Genomic DNA, 16,728 nt, shown 5'->3' with positions numbered 1-16,728 from the left:
TCACCACCGGTGCACTGTGGCTGCAGTGTGTACCATCCACAGGATGCACTGCAGCAACTCGCCAAGGCTTCTTCGACAGCACCTCCCAAACCCGCGACCTCTACCATCTAGAAGGACAAGAGCAGCAGGCACATGGGAACAACACCACCTGCACGTTCCCCTCCAAGTCACACACCATCCCGACTTGGAAATATATCGCCGTTCCTTCATCGTCGCTGGGTCAAAAACCTGGAACTCCCTTCCTAACAGCACTGTGGGAGAACCTTCACCACACGGACTGCAGCGGATCAAGAAGGCGGCTCACCACCACCTTCTCAACGGCAATTAGGGATGGGCAATAAATGCCGGCCTCGCCAGCAACGCCCACGTCCCATGAACGAATAAAAAAAAAATTTCAGCTTCTCCTCCCACTTTCATTTCCCTTCAATATTCCTTCTACGGTCAATCCCATTAACACACATCATTCTTAGATAGTGTGGTTCAAAAACATGGTCCCATGCTTCTGCCAATGCCATTTCTGAACAAGCTGACTGAAATCAGGAACACATTATCTGCACGCCTTGCTACGGAATCATATATACTTCAGAACTAGTGTTTGGAGGACGCCAACAATATATATTTTGTGTAGAAGCACACCCACTTCCTAAAATACATCCTGAACTTCCACTCTAATGACATAACAAAAGCAAAATTTTTCCCATCCAGCACTATTTTTTTCGTTCAACTGCCCCCCCCTAACAACGTCCATTGCAAAATTGCACCATTGTTAACAACATTCTCATTGTAGCAGAACTTCATGTCATCAGCATTCAATTAATTCATTCAATGGGATTAGATAAAAATTCAGTGGAGTACATCTTCCCTTTCTAACTCTGTGAATGGTGAGAGATAAACTACCAGTTAATGAAACATTACAGCTCTCCCACCTGTACAGTGGGTTTCTCCTCCTCCACAACAAATTTAAAGACAATAGATTTCCAGGAAACATAAGCCATTTTTGGAAACTAAGGTTAAAGATTCACTTAGTTTTGTGTACTGTACTTTTCATCAAATGTATTTCTACAGTGAAAGTTTAAAGATAGGAATTTACAGAAGACTATCACACTTCAAATAATTTGGATCATGTCGGTCGAATTTGCTGACAACCTTTCCAATTTGAAACTATTTAATAATAGCACTTGAAGTAATCAATGTTTCCACACCAGACTATCAGCAGGATAAAAGAGTACAGTGGGTTGTTCTTTTGCGAACATTGAGATAACCAAACATCAGGGGCTTCCAACACAATGTATTGGAGCACTAATCCCCATGTGAAGGCCTGGTATATCCCCGACAGAATAGGATGGAATCAGAGACCAGATCAATACTAAGAGTCCTGGGAGCAGGTCAAGCAATGGTGGCTTGGCATTGAATGCTGAAAAAAGACTGGGATAAATAGAAACATTATAAAACTGGGGTCATTTCAAAGTAGGAACACATAACAGTACATCCTTAATACCTCTGGAAGTCTTCAGCACACTTTGCAAATACTTTTGGGTTCACCATAAACCAATACAAGGGCTTCTGGGGACCCATGTATGAGCAACAGATATCAAAAGTATGGATCTGCCTTCTGAAACCAACGGAAATACTTCCTTATCAGTGTAAATACTGCAAAAATTACATTTCATAGGGAGAAAATAATAAGAACCCAAGAATGGCAACCCAATAAACCTGAATAATGAGAGGGTCAACAAACGAGGATTTTCACTTGTATGCAGAACCTGCTTTTACAATAGGATTTAGTTTGTATTTAAGCCCTGCTCAAAACCTCTGAACATATTTCTCCTGCTGGCAAGGCAGAAATTTTACTGGTCTGTGCAGAAAAAATTTGAATGAGGTAAGCATTTGTGCTGGCAACATCTAATTTAGAAGATCATTACCAAACTGGTCATTGTATCAAAGCAAATTAGTTGTTTTTTATCTGGCGAATTTTGTTTGCCTGTGAAGCACCTTGGGACGTTTTATTACATGAAAGGCGCTATATAAACGCAAGCTGTTGTTGGCATTATATGATACAACAATCAATAACTATTCCAAAGGTCTTCAAGAGGTCCTTGATCAAAGGTCACAAACAAAATTTTCACTCGTATCAAGATCAATTTTAAGCAACATAATTTAACTCATACCTATTGCCTCATTGAAGCATATCCAGAGGTTTCAGTCTTCACAAATTGAGCACGGAATAATTATCTTACTCAGCACTGGATCTTCTGGTATGATCATGCAATCTCAGATTAAGACTTGTACATACTCTAACCTATTCTTCAATGTTGACATGGTCTCTGCTTCCATCACCAATTCTAGTAGTGCATTCTACATCCTCACAAAACCTGTGTAAAAAAAAGTTTCTCCTACTCGGTCCTAAATCTCTCACATTTAATCTTATATTACGTCCTGTTTACACAGTTTTCTGGAGTCAGAGCAGAAAATTAACATAATGGCAATTCTGAACTTTCTCTTGTTAGTTGACAAACACACCTTAATTAAATCTCTGTGCATCCAATTACAAACAAAGTAGCATTTGGGTGCTACAACTGGCCTCAGGGCTCGTGGGGTTAGGGAGAGAAAATATGGCCAAGGTTCCTGCACTCGGTGACCTCCAGTGCAAAGCGTACACGTACAGATGTTGGATGAAAAATGGACAGGTCTCTCCTGATGCCCTCCACAGCAGAGCAGCCCACCAACACTCATGCAGAATCGTTACTTGAGTGAGGTACATCATAACTGCTGTACCCCAGGAAAATTCAGGTTATGTATTTTACAAATTTTGTTTCCAGCATTAAGTTTGGCAGAGGATGTGGTGGAATGTGAAGTCAGGCAGGGTGGCCTTTGGTAACATAAGAAATAGGAGCAGGAGTAGGCCAATCGGCCATTCGAGCCTGCTCTGCCATTCAATAAGATCATGGCTGATCTGATCCCAACTTCAAATCTAAATTCATGTCCAATTTCCTGCAAAGAGAGGAGCCACCAGTGGAAAGCCAGGTTCCAGCAAAAGGCACAATGTCAATTTGTTTCTACAAATGAGGTCATGAATAAGAGGGTCTTGTTCACGTGGAAGCAAACATTTTTGGAGGGCAATAAAGAGGGGGGAAGGTGCCCACAGATTTTTGGGGTGGGTCAGGGAAAGACAAAAGGTTGACACACAAGGGTAGGAATCCAAAAAAAAGTGCGCGAGCAAGAGTCTGGGATGGGGAGGAGGTTTTTGAGATCAGCCACAGAGGAGCATGGCAGGCGGTGAAAGTTCAAGGAGAGAGAAATGAGGTAGGTAGGCTGACTATTGGAGTGTGCCATGGTGGGCACACCAAAGATTTCCAGGTTGATGCAGAGGGAATCTACGAGGCAATTTAATAAAGACAAGAGTCCGGGAAGAAGAATTTAACAGAGAAATAACTATGCTGATGGCGGCAGAATAGAAGGCCATGGAACATTTAGTCGGGGGGCGGGGTTGGGTTGGGTTGATAGGAAGACTCATTTTGGTGGCATGGGGCCAGGAAATGGGAAAGGAGAAGAGGATAAGGAGACAGAACTGCTCAGATCTGTGGTGGTAACCATTATGTGCAAGGTGGCAGACGCAACCAGGTTACATTAGCAACAGCAGAAACTCAGGTATTACATGACCACTGCAGCGCATCAGACTTTCTATATCTTCGGTGAACAGGTGGTGCAGAATTCTAGCTTTATTAATGCACTGTGCCACAAAATGACATCGCCTATCCGGCAAAGAACGAATCAATTCAAATCACTCCAGTCTGATGCTCTATTGATATATGGAACAAAAGACCGAGGAAATGCTAAATAAGGGGATAGGGTAGGAGTTACATTGGGGGTTAAGAGGAAGAACAATGTCTCTAAAGCCTCGAACGCTAAAATAATCCTCACTGTTCACACCATAGATATAGCTCTGCTTTTTATTTTAAGAGGAACAAATTCAACGTGCAAAAGCAATTCAAATTATATAATTTAAATAAAGTTCCATTTTGGAGAATAACAAGATCGTGAATTAAGCTCAGCATCAGCAGAGGAGCCTCTGCTTTTGTACAATGTAGCATGCAATCAGTATGAACAGTGACAAGATTCTAATTACTGCACCTATTAGAAAGATGACAACTGCCTATTAAAACAAACCAGAGCTCATTTCTACCAAACCATTAATCTTTCACACCTTTCATTTTTAATTAGCTTAGATCTCATTACTATGCTTGAAAGTACAGACCCTGCTGCTGTCATCCACTTCAATCAGAATGTACAAGAAAACCGACCAGCTCCTTTGCATAGTAAAAATACACTTAAAACTCAATATGGTGCGAGAATAAATCACTAGCAATTAGAGATTCAGCTGCAACACATCCATACATCGTAATAGAGTCAAATTTCATTACCAACACCTGGAAATGCGCCTCGTTCTTAATCACAGTCGTGTTTTCAAGTTTGTACTCCTCTAGCAAATAGGAGGAGGCTTAAGTCGAAAGTTTGGTTTTCTTTGTGAGCATCTGTAAGGAATCTTACAACACCAGGTTATAGTCCAACAGTTTTATTTTAAAATCACAAGCTTTCGGAGATTATCTCCTTCGTCAGGCGAGTGTGTGAAAGGTTCTCAAATCGCATATTAGGGTGGGACACGATCACACCAATCAAAGGTGTCGTTGGTGTTCAGACAGGTTAGCCACGGAAAACAGTACTGAATACACAATGGGTCAGATTACAGAGAGAGAGAGAGAGAGAGAGAGAGAGAGAGAGAGAGAGAGAGAATGTCCCGTTGTATTAAAAACAGATAACTTTTTTTTTCCCCGCTGGTGGGGTTACGTGTAGCGTGACATGAACCCAAGATACTGGTTGAGGCAGTCCTCATGGGTGCGGAACTTGGCTATCAATTTCTGCTCGACGATTTTGCATTGTCGTGTGTCTCGAAGGCCGCCTTGGAGAACGCTTACCCGAAGATCAGTGGCTGAATGTCCTTGACTGCTGAAGTGTTCCCCGACTGGGAGGGAACCCTCCTGTCTAGCGATTGTTGCGCGGTGTCCGTTCATCCGTTGTCGCAGTGTCTGCATGGTCTCGCTAATGTACCATGCTCCGGGGCAGCCTTTCCTGCAACGTATGAGGTAGACAACGTTGGCCGAGTCACAGGAGTATGAACCATGTACCTGGTGGGTGGTGTCCTCTCGTGTGATGGTGGTATCGGTGTCGATGATCTGGCATGTCTTGCAGAGGTTGCCGTGGCAGGGTTGTGTGGTGTCGTGGACGCTGTTCTCCTGAAAGCTGGGTAATTTGCTGCGAACGATGGTCTGTTTGAGGTTGGGTGGCTGTTTGAAGGCGAGTAGTGGAGGTGTGGGGATGGCCTTAGCGAGGTGCTCGTCGTCATCGATGACATGTTGAAGGCTGCGGAGAACATGGTGTAGTTTCTCCGCTCCGGGGAAGTACTGGACGACGAAGGGCACTCTGTTGGTTGCGTCCCGTGTTTGTCTTCTGAGGAGGTCTATGCGATTCTTCGCTGTGGCCCGTCGGAACTGTCGATCGACAAGTCGAGCGTCATATCCCGTTCTTACGAGGGCGTCTTTCAACGTCTGTAGGTGTCCATCGTGTTCCTCCTCGTCTGAGCGGATCCTGTGTATTCGTAGGGCCTGTCCATAGGGGATGGCCTCTTTGACGTGGTTAGGGTGGGAGCTGGAAAAGTGGAGCATCGTGAGGTTGTCTGTGGGCTTGCGGTAGAGTGAGGTGCTGAGGTGCCCGTCTTTGATGGAGATTTGTGTCTCCAAGAAAGAAACCGATTCTGAGGAGTAGTCCATGGTGAGTTTGATGGCGGGATGGAACTTGTTGATGTTATCGTGTAGTCTCTTCAGTGATTCTTCGCCATGGGTCCATAGGAAGAAAATGTCGTCGATGTATCTGGTGTATAGCGTTGGTTGGAGGTCCTGTGCAGTGAAGAAGTCGTGCTCGAACTTGTGCATAAAAATGTTGCCATATTGGGGTGCAAATTTGGTCCCCATGGCTGTTCCCTGTGTTTGGGTAAAGAACTGGTTATCGAAGGTGAAGACATTGTGACCCAGGATGAAGCGGATGAGTTGTAGGATGGCGTCTGGAGATCTCCACTTTGTGAGCATCAGGTACTCTCAGGTTAGGTATATCATAGATTAGATGCAGAGTAAAACTTTGTCCCTTCATTCTGCCGTAACAACATGCCAAGGTCTAAATTCTAGAAAAGCAATCTCTTTGGCATCAACGTGACATTTTTCTCTGCCAATTTAGTGCTAAATTAGGGACACTTATGTAATGGAGTCCATGTCAAGCCAGAACTGGGTTGCAGCTGCCAATTCATTTCCCATACAGCTAGCAGACAGAGCAGAGTTCCAACCATTAGTTTGGGCTATTTGTACATAAACAGTGAAAATTGTAATAATAATAAATATTAACTTACATCTATATAGCACCTTTAATGTAGAAAGACAACCCAAAGCGCTTCACAGAAGCATAATCAGGAAAAAAATGGATGCCGCGCCAAAGGAAGAGATATTAGGAGGGGTGACTGGTCAGAGGTGGGTTTTAAGTAGTGTCTTAAAGGGAGAGAGAGAGAGAGAGAGAGAGAGCGAGAGAGCGAGAGAGAGCGAGAGAGAGCGAGAGAGCGAGAGGATATATATATATATATATATATATATTTATTTAGTGAGGGAATTCCAGTCCATGGGGCCTAGGCACATGGCTGCCCACGGTAAGGCAAAGGGAGGAGTTGATGAACAAGAAGCTAGAGTCAGGGGAATGGAGTGTTCATGGTGTGGTTAGGGCTGGAACAAGCAACGCTGTTAAACTATTTAAACATGAGGTTCAGTATTTTAAATTTGAGCCATTGGTAAAGTGGGAGCCAACATAGGTCAGTGGAGAAAGAGTGATGGGTGAGTGGGATTTAGTGCTGGATAGGATATGGGCAGAGTTTTGGATGTGCTGATTTTTTTTTTAAAACAGAGGATGGAAGGCCATCGAGGAGAGCACTGGAATAGCAGAGTGCAAAGGTGACTAAAGCATGGATAAATAAAAGGCCTGAGGTAGGGGTAGAGGCGGTTGATGTTATGGAGGTGGAAGTAGAGGATCTTTGTGATGGAAATAATATAGTGTCAGCAGCTCAGCTCAGGGTCAAATAGAAAATCAAGGTTACAAACAGTCTGGTTCAGCCTGCAACAGTGGCTGAGGAGGGGGATGGAATTGGTGGCAAGGAGTTTGTGGGGGATGAAAACTATGACTTCGATCTTCCCAATGTTGCTGCAGATCTGCTGTATAGATATCGATGAGTTTTGGATTACGGGTAGAGAGATGGGAGTGATGATGCTTATACTTTTTTATTCGTTCATGGAATGTGGATGTCGCTGGCAATGCCAGCATTTATTGCCTATCCGATTGCCCTTGAGAAGGTGGTGGTGAGCCGCCTTCTTGAACTGCTGCAGTCCCTCTGGTGAAGGTTCTCCCACAGTGCTGTTAGGTAGGAAGTTCCAGGATTTTGACCCAGCGATGAAGGAACGGTGATATATTTCCAAGTCGGGATGGTGTATGACTTGGGGGGGAACGTGCAGGTGGTGTTGTTCCCATGTGCCTGCTGCCCTTGTCCTTCTAGGTGGTAGAGGTCGTGGGTTTGGGAGGTGCTGTCGAAGAAGCCTTGGCGAGTTGCTGCAGTGCATCCTGTGGATGGTACACACTGCAGCCACAGTGCGCCGGTGGTGAAGGGAATGATTGTTTAGGGTGCTGGAAGGGGTGCCAATCAAGCGGGATGCTTTATCCTGGATGGTGTCGAGCTTCTTGAGTGTTGTTCGAGCTGCACTCATCCAAGCAAGTGGAGAGTATTCCATCACACTCCTGACTTGTGCCTTGTAGATGGTGGAAAGGCTTTGGGGAGTCAGGAGGTGAGTTACTCGCCGCAGAATACCCGGCCTCTGACCTGCTCTTGTAGCCACAGTATTAATATGGCTGGGCCAGGTAAGTTTCTGGTCAATGGTGACCCCCAGGATGTTGTGGGATTCGGCGATGGTAATGCTGTTGAATGTCATGGGGAGGTGGTTAGACTCTCTCTTGTTGGAGATGGTCATTGCCTGGCACTTAACTGGCAAGTAACATTCGTGCCAGACATCAGCCCAAGCCTGGATGTTGTCCAAGTCTTGCTGCATGTGGGCACAGACTGCTTCATTATGATTTGTCTAAAAACAAACTGAACACATGGACACCAACTATACTTTCAAAAATGCTGAGGAATTCTTGCTTTACACACATAATGACACATCCCTTAGCTGGTGCTTAACTGAAGTCAAAGCAAATGTGTTCTTTGAAGTGGAAGTCATTCTTATTCTGAGAAAAAAAAGCCATAAATAATATTGTTTCATGTTTTCAGGTTATCACCATTAATATAAATAGATCTAAAAGAAATACCGTTTCATGGTTAGCACATTCCTTTAACCATGTACGATTCTCATGAATCAGTAAATTCACTTTTTCTTTAATTGGCTGAATGCTGAAGTCTTGAGGACCAAGCTCTATGTCGCCTTTGCGGAGCCTCTTCCTAAAGGTTACCAGAGGGCAACATCAGATCACTAGGGAAATACACAATAGATGTCTCAAGGAGGAAAAAGCTCAGTATCGGGGGGTGTGATGCTTTCTCCTTGGACATACTCCAGAATGGTAACTATGAATATGTGGAAACCATGCTCCTTGTATATAACCTTAAAAAAGAACCTGTTAGAATAAATCATGAGAACAAAAAAAACTGGGTGGGGCATCTGGCAAGTACTGAAGTCCCTGGCTACTTTTAGTACCAGACAGCAACCTCTCAAATAAAATTCTTATCTTGTAACTTTGTGTGCGCAAAATAAGGCACGCACTACGGAAATCACTGTACAGTACATGCAATGCAACTGAGGCATCATTACACTGCTCGTCATAAACAGGGGTTAAGACTCAGTTGAGTCTTGAACTATAATTTTAAACAAATACTGGCTATAATTTTTTTTTAAATCAAAAGGGCCTTTACACTAAAATTACTGCATTTTTATAAGTATTTTTGGGGTAGATTCCTTCTATTTCTTCACTCCCATTTCCCCTCAAGATCAGTGTGAGTCATGCATCAACTGCAGCTGAGACGTTAGATGCTAACACTACAAGAGCTGTGCAAGTGCACCTGCAGGAGGAAGTCAGCGCTTTACACAACAGAGAACAGAAACTGAGCGTGGGAAATCAAATTCAAGTCCCACTACTCAATGGCACAGTATATCAGTTGTTCAAAGTGCTACTCCACCCCAAGCAAATTAAAAAACAGGTGGCACGCTGTGCAGTCAGTTAATTGCACTGTACTTGATGCCCTGATGGCTCAGCCAGTTTGTCCTGCAAGCATCTGCCAAACTCATGAGGAAGGACCAAAGTTCCATCCACGGTCTGTGCTAAGTTAGCTGATCTCAGCCACTGCATGACAGGACTGCTACAACGGTCTTCAGCACCCGCTAGGTTAGGGAGGGGAAAATCATGCAGTTCCTGCTTTTGATCACCATTCTATAAGTTGGAAGTGCACCTGTGTACAATGGGCAAGGAAGGGATCAGGCTTGGTTTTGATGTACATCACAACAGAATAGCCTGTCAACACCAACACCCATACATGCATACACAACACTACAACTCTTGGATAAGTGTCATAAAACCATCAAGTCAGAGCAAGCTGACACCCAGGACTGACCAACACTGAGCAATCATTCAATTCATACGCTATGCCATTTGAAGAATTTGCTTAAACAATTTTTAATTTTTTTCAAAAAGTTAGCACATTCCAGTCCAATGCAAAAATTCATTACACTGTAAAACTGAACTGCCATTCCTTTCCAACCTTGTAGCATTTCTTATTGGCCACTTCAAAACAGCTTCATGCTGATGTCAAGATACAGAACTGAAACCACAAGGACAACATTCTCTTCACTACTACAGCTGGCAGTGAGTTTGGAACACATTAAAAAAAAAGTTGGTCTTTGTTTTAAGTCTCAGTTTAAAAAAAAGAATAGAATGAGAAAAATCACCATTTTGCACATTAAACTAATCCTTTTACATAGCATATAAAATCTATCTGATCTAGGTCGCCACTCTACGGCGGTCCTAAGTCTGAGACAATCAACTTTTTGCTTTTATTTTGTGAGGAGGGTGGATGTCAAATCCCTGAGCCGTTGCTTTTTATTTCATACTACAGGAACTTTCTTGCACACTTTGTAAAAATGTGAATGTTCTTTGTTTTGTATCCAGTCTTCCTTCACCATCAGAAGCATTATCTTTTCTTCATAACATGACTTCAAAACAGAATAGCGGGAATGGAAGGCTGCACTGTTGGAGTGGCCATCCTTCTCGTGATGTTAAACCAGTGCCCCAATGTGTGCCTACTCTGGTGGTTGAAAATTAATATTAAAGATTCCATGGCATTATTTGAAGAGAGTTTTCACAGTTTCATAACCAAACACCTTCCTCAGTGCAATACCAAAAACAGATCAACAGTCATTCATCTCATAGTTATTGATGGGATCTTTCTGTACACAAAAGAGCTGGCACATTTACCTACATAACATAGCTGTAGCACTTCAAGTAAGCTCACTGTATGAGAGGTCTCTGAGAAACATGATATAAATGTAAATCTTTACTGTTATCATGGGCTCCACCTCACCTATTTAAAACTCTAGAATATATATCCATCCCCATTGAGTAAACCTGGTTTGCTGCTCACTATAGAAAAACGCCTCACAGCCCTTACCCAGGAATTAATAAATCCCTTAGAGTATTCAATCTCATTTTATACTTATCCCTATAACTTTGGATTCCATTCCCAATTTTTTTTTTTGGCAGGAGTTAATTAACAAAGCATTAACTGCTTTTGGTAGGGATCTGTTCCACATTCCACTACTTCAAATAAATAAATGAATGAATAAGTGAGTGAAACATCAATCTCGTCTTCAAATTATCCCCCATTTGGAGATTGCTTGCCTCCATTGTGTGTTCAATCACATCACTTGAGCTATGACACTTGTGGAATAAATTGGGAAATACAATGTTCCTGTTGTCCATCATATACTTAAAGTACTCTATTTATTTCTCAGTAAAACACTGCCATAACACCATAATACTTTCATTTATGTGATGCTATATAACCTCAAGTGCTACATCGAAATCAACATGTTCTATGATTCTACACAATGCTGTCTTTAATATGTTCTACGTGCCTCCACATTATGGTAAAATATGAAAACATTCAAATTACAAATTATAAAGAATGCTGTCAACAAGCAGAGATAGTAATTCAATCTCAAGAACCGGTAGCACTCAAACTCAGCTTCATTCGCACCATTTTCAATATTTCCAGAAGTTATTCCATATATTTTCTAGGGATTTACATCTCCTGGTTGCATCTGAAACATATTGTAAAACAAATTCCAGAACACAGTAGCTAATTGTTCTGTTATTTTGCATGTTAAAACTGGTTGCAATTTTTGATTTCATAGGCAACCTTGTGGCCAGTGAACTGACGAATTACACCCAATTAAATAATATTCCAAAACTGCAACAGAAATAGAGACATCAATTACCTGCAAGTAAACATGATAACCTATTAGGCATGGATCGCTTGAGCCACGATATACAGGCAACTGTAAGGCTGTACATCTTATTTGTAGAAGTAGAATGTTACTGGACTAGTAATCCAGAGGCCTGGACTAAAATCCAGAGTCATAAGTTCAAATCCCGCCACAGCAGCTGGTGAATTTCAATTCAATTAATTAATTAAATTCAATTAATTAAATAAAAATCTGGAATTAAAATACTAGTATCAGCAATGATGGCCATGAAACTACCGGATTGTCATAAAAACCCATCTGGTTCACTAATGTCCTTTAGGGAAGGAAACCTGCCGTCCTTACCCAGTCTGGCCGAAATGTGACTCCAGACCCACGGCAATGTGGTTGATTCTTAATTGCCCTCTGAAATGGCCGAGCAAGCCACTCAGTTGTAAAATCTCGCTACGAAAAGTCATAATAAGAATGAAACCGGACGGACCACCTAGCATCGGACCACGAGGCACCGGACACGACAACGGCAAAACACCAAGCCCAGTCGACCCTGCAAGGTCCTCCTTACTAACATCTGGGGACTTGTGCCAAAATTGGGAGAGCTGTCCCACAGACTAGTCAAGCAACAGCCTGACATAGCCATACTCACAGAATCATACCTTTCAGCCAACGTCCCAGACTCTTCCATCACCATCTCTGGGTATGTCCTGTCCCACCGGCAGGACAGACCCAGCAGAGGTGGTGGTACAGTGATATACAGTCAAGAGGGAGTGGCCCTGGGAGTCCTTAACATTGACTCTGGACCCCACGAAATCTCATGGCATCAGGTCAAACATGGGCAAGGAAACCTCCTGCTGATTACCACCTACCGTCCTCCCTCAGCTGATGAATCAGTCCTTCTCCATGTTGAACACCACTTGGAGGAAGCACTGAGGGTAGCAAGGGCACAAAATGTACTCTGGGTGGGGGACTTCAATGTCCATCACCAAGAGTGGCTAAGTAGCACCACTACTGACCGAGCTGGCCGAATCCTGAAGGACATAGCTGCTAGACTGGGCCTGCGGCAGGTGGTGAGCGAACCAACACGAGGGAAAAACTTACTTGACCTCGTCCTCACCAATCTACCTGTCGCAAATGCATCTGTCCATGACAGTATTGGTAGGAGTGACCACCGCACAGTCCTCGTGGAGATGAAGTCCCGTCTTCGCACTGAGGACACCATCCAACGTGTTGTGTGGCACTACCACTGTGCGAAATGGGATAGATTCAGAACAGATCTAGCAGCTCAAAACTGGGCATCCATGAGACGCTGTGGGCCATCAGCAGCAGCAGAATTGTATTCCAGCACAATCTGTAACCTCATGGCCCGGCATATTCCTCACTCTACCATTACCAACAAGCCAGGGGATCAACCCTGGTTCAATGAGGAGTGCAGAAGAGCATGCCAGGAGCAGCACCAGGCGTACCTAAAAATGAGGTGCCAACCTGGTGAAGCTACAACTCAGGACTACATGCATGCTAAACTGCGGAAGCAACATGCTATAGACAGAGCTAAGCGATTCCACAACCAACGGATCAGATCCAAGCTCTGCAGTCCTGCCACATCCAGTCGTGAATGGTGGTGGACAATTAAACAACTAACGGGAGGAGGAGGCTCTGCAAACATCCCCATCCTCAATGACGGCGGAGTCCAGCACGTGAGTGCAAAAGACAAGGCTGAAGCGTTCGCAACCATCTTCAGCCAGAAGTGCCGAGTGGATGATCCATCTCAGCCTCCTCCCAATATCCCCACCATCACGGAAGCCAGTCTTCGGCCAATTCGATTCACTCCACGTGATATCAAGAAACGGCTGAATGCACTGGATACAGCAAAGGCTATGGGCCCCGACAACATCCCGGCTGTAGTGCTGAAGACTTGTGCTCCAGAACTAGCTGCACCTCTAGCCAAGCTGTTCCAGTACAGCTACAACACTGGCATCTACCCGACAATGTGGAAAATTGCCCAGGTATGTCCTGTCCACAAAAAGCAGGACAAATCCAATCCGGCCAATTACCGCCCCATCAGTCGACTCTCAATCATCAGCAAAGTGATGGAAGGTGTCGTCGACAGCGCTATCAAGCGGCACTTACTCACCAATAACCTGCTCACCGATGCTCAGTTTGGGTTCCGCCAGGACCACTCGGCTCCAGACCTCATTACAGCCTTGGTCCAAACACGGACAAAAGAGCTGAATTCCAGAGGTGAGGTGAGAGTGACTGCCCTTGACATCAAGGCAGCATTTGACTGAGTGTGGCACCAAGGAGCCCTAGTAAAATTGAAGTCAATGGGAATCAGGGGGAAAACTCTCCAGTGGCTGGAGTCATACCTAGCACAAAGGAAGATGGTAGTGGTTGTTGGAGGCCAATCATCTCAGCCCCAGGACATTGCTGCAGGAGTTCCTCAGGGCAGTGTCCTAGGCCCAACCATCTTCAGCTGCTTCATCAATGACCTTCCCTCCATCATAAGGTCAGAAATGGGGATGTTCGCTGATGACTGCACAGTGTTCAGTTCCATTCGCAACCCCTCAAATAATGAAGCAGTCCGAGCCCGCATGCAGCAAGACCTGGACAACATCCAGGCTTGGGCTCATAAGTGACAAGTAACATTCGCGCCAGATAAGTGCCAGGCAATGACCATCTCCAACAAGAGAGAGTCTCTCCACCTCCCCTTGACATTCAACGGCATTACCATCGCCGAATCCCCCACCATCAACATCCTGGGGGTCACCATTGACCAGAAACCTAACTGGACCAGCCATATAAATACTGTGGCTACGAGAGCAGGTCAGAGGCTGGGTATTCTGCGGCGAGTGACTCACCTCCTGACTCCCCATAGCCTTTCCACCATCTACAAGGCACAAGTCAGGAGTGTGATGGAATACTCTCCACTTGCCTGGATGAGTGCAGCTCCAACAACACTCAAGAAGCTCGACACCATTCAAGATAAAGCAGCCCGCTTGATTGGCACCCCATCCACCACCCTGAACATTCACTCCCTTCACCACCGGCGCACTGTGGCTGCAGTGTGCACCATCCACAGGATGCACTGCAGCAACTCGCCAAGGCTTCTTCGACAGCACCTCCCAAACCCGCGACCTCTACCACCTAGAAGGACAAGAGCAGCAGGCACATGGGAACAACACCACCTGCACGTTCCCCTCCAAGTCACACACCATCCCGACTTGGAAATATATCGCCGTTCCTTCATTGTCGCTGGGTCAAAATCCTGGAACTCCCTTCCTAACAGCACTGTGGGAGAACCGTCACCACACGGACTGCAGCGGTTCAAGAAGGCGGCTCACCACCACCTTCTCGAGGGCAATTAGGGATGGGCAATAAATGCCGGCCTTGCCAGCGACGCCCACATCCCGTGAACGAATATATAAAAAAAACATTCCTTCTCCCCCAATAGATTAATACTAACACAGATTGTCACATTACTGTTCAATCGCCTTACTGTACATCATGAACTTTTCAAATCCTACTGGTTTCATTGTATACTGCCTTCTTATTTCAACAGAACAGCAGCCGTGTACAGTTACGCACAAATTTCTGCATTTACTTTTAAAGAAATCCACAGCAAACTGTGTACAAATATCTACAATTATCAGCAAGGAACATTCTGCAGGCATGTCAGCCCTAATCTGTTTTAATCTTGAAACAGCAATCAAATGAACAAGTTGGCATGTTGCCAGTGAGACACCATCTGTCATCCATGGCATGTAAGCTATTTCCTGTTACACTGCATGTACTATAGGTCAGTCGCAGTCTGTTTTTAGTACAAAAACTTTTAGTGTGACGGACTGCAAATATACAGTTTCCCAGAGATTTTGACAACACATACAATACTGTGCATGTTTTTACAAATCCACACGATCATTCCTAATCTAGGGTCCAATAACCCTTTATTAAAAAAAGTCTAATAACTTCACATTACCTATTAAAAACAAAGGCCCTCTAAGACATCAGTGTTTTAATCTTCTTGACTGTTGCAATATTTCAAAATACAGTATGGCTACAGTAAACAGTGGTGATTTGATAATTTCAGCATGTGCCAAGGACAAATTCTGCAGGGATAAATGAGAATAATTCTGTAGAGAAAGTACTGCCTCTTATTAAGTACTCACACCCTCATATACATACACCTTAGTTTTTGAGTTAAATAAATTGTAAATGTTACGAATTAATCCTCAATTGAAGGACTACCACATGCTGTCCAGGAGACCAACATTTCAACTAACCAGAAGTGAACTAGCTGTACTTCACTGAGATTGAGCACCAGGATCATTGCATAGCACATTTGACAGCTGATACGATTGTCACAGTGGGTTTTTTTATGCCAAGACTCGTGTTTTTTTTAAAGACACTTTTCCTCCTCTTCTCTGATTTCTCTGTGTCATGCCTTGGGCAAGTGCTTTGCTGCGGTAAATGATTTATTGTTCCTCAGATCCACTCAGAAACTCCCATTGTCGTTGTCTTCCAAGACGCTTAATGCAAAATTGCAGTAATCAGACAGCAAACTGCACCATATATGGCAAGTATATAAACTCGTGGGATTTGTCTCAAATGTTTCATCGCCCAAATCACTTGCCGTCGCCACCCACAGTCCTTGGGCAGAGAGCAGATTTGTTCCCAGGCCTACACAAATACCATTATGAAACTAGCTGTAGACAGGTGCCCAAGGACTTAAGTCACCATTCTCCTTCGTTTCTCTTCATATAGCAATGCATCTGGCCTCCACTTGGAATCCATGCAAGTAACGTCAATGCACTGTTCTACCACGCCATATTTTTAAATACAAACCAATTGAAAGCAGAGGATTTTTTTCAAACACAGTTTTTCTTCTCTTCTTCCCCCCCACCCCACAATTTTACTATGTTCATAGAAATCTTGATGAATGACCTTGCTCCACATGCATCTCTCCTGTTTCTAAATCAATGATGAATAATCACTTAATTTTTGATGGGGCAAAAGATCATCTCGGCATAACCAAATAACCTATTGAGACAAGATTATTTTGTTGTGGTGGAAATTGATTAAATGCTGGATACATAATAGGATGAAGTATTTATTTTTTAAATAGTGCCCC

At 43.9% G+C, this 16,728-nt stretch overlaps 1 protein-coding gene across 2 annotated transcripts in view; it reads right to left on the bottom strand.

The window, feature by feature from the left end:
- Nucleotides 1-16,728, bottom strand: part of smurf2 (SMAD specific E3 ubiquitin protein ligase 2) — a 216,818-nt gene that overhangs the window by 77,570 nt on the left and 122,520 nt on the right. The gene's annotated exons all lie outside the window — the stretch shown is intronic.

This window comes from Heptranchias perlo, chromosome 23, assembly GCF_035084215.1.
Source record: "Heptranchias perlo isolate sHepPer1 chromosome 23, sHepPer1.hap1, whole genome shotgun sequence".
Classification (NCBI taxonomy): Eukaryota; Metazoa; Chordata; class Chondrichthyes; order Hexanchiformes; family Hexanchidae; genus Heptranchias; species Heptranchias perlo.
The sequence above is the reverse complement of the archived record's forward strand: the minus strand, read 5'-3'. Positions and strand labels throughout refer to the sequence as shown.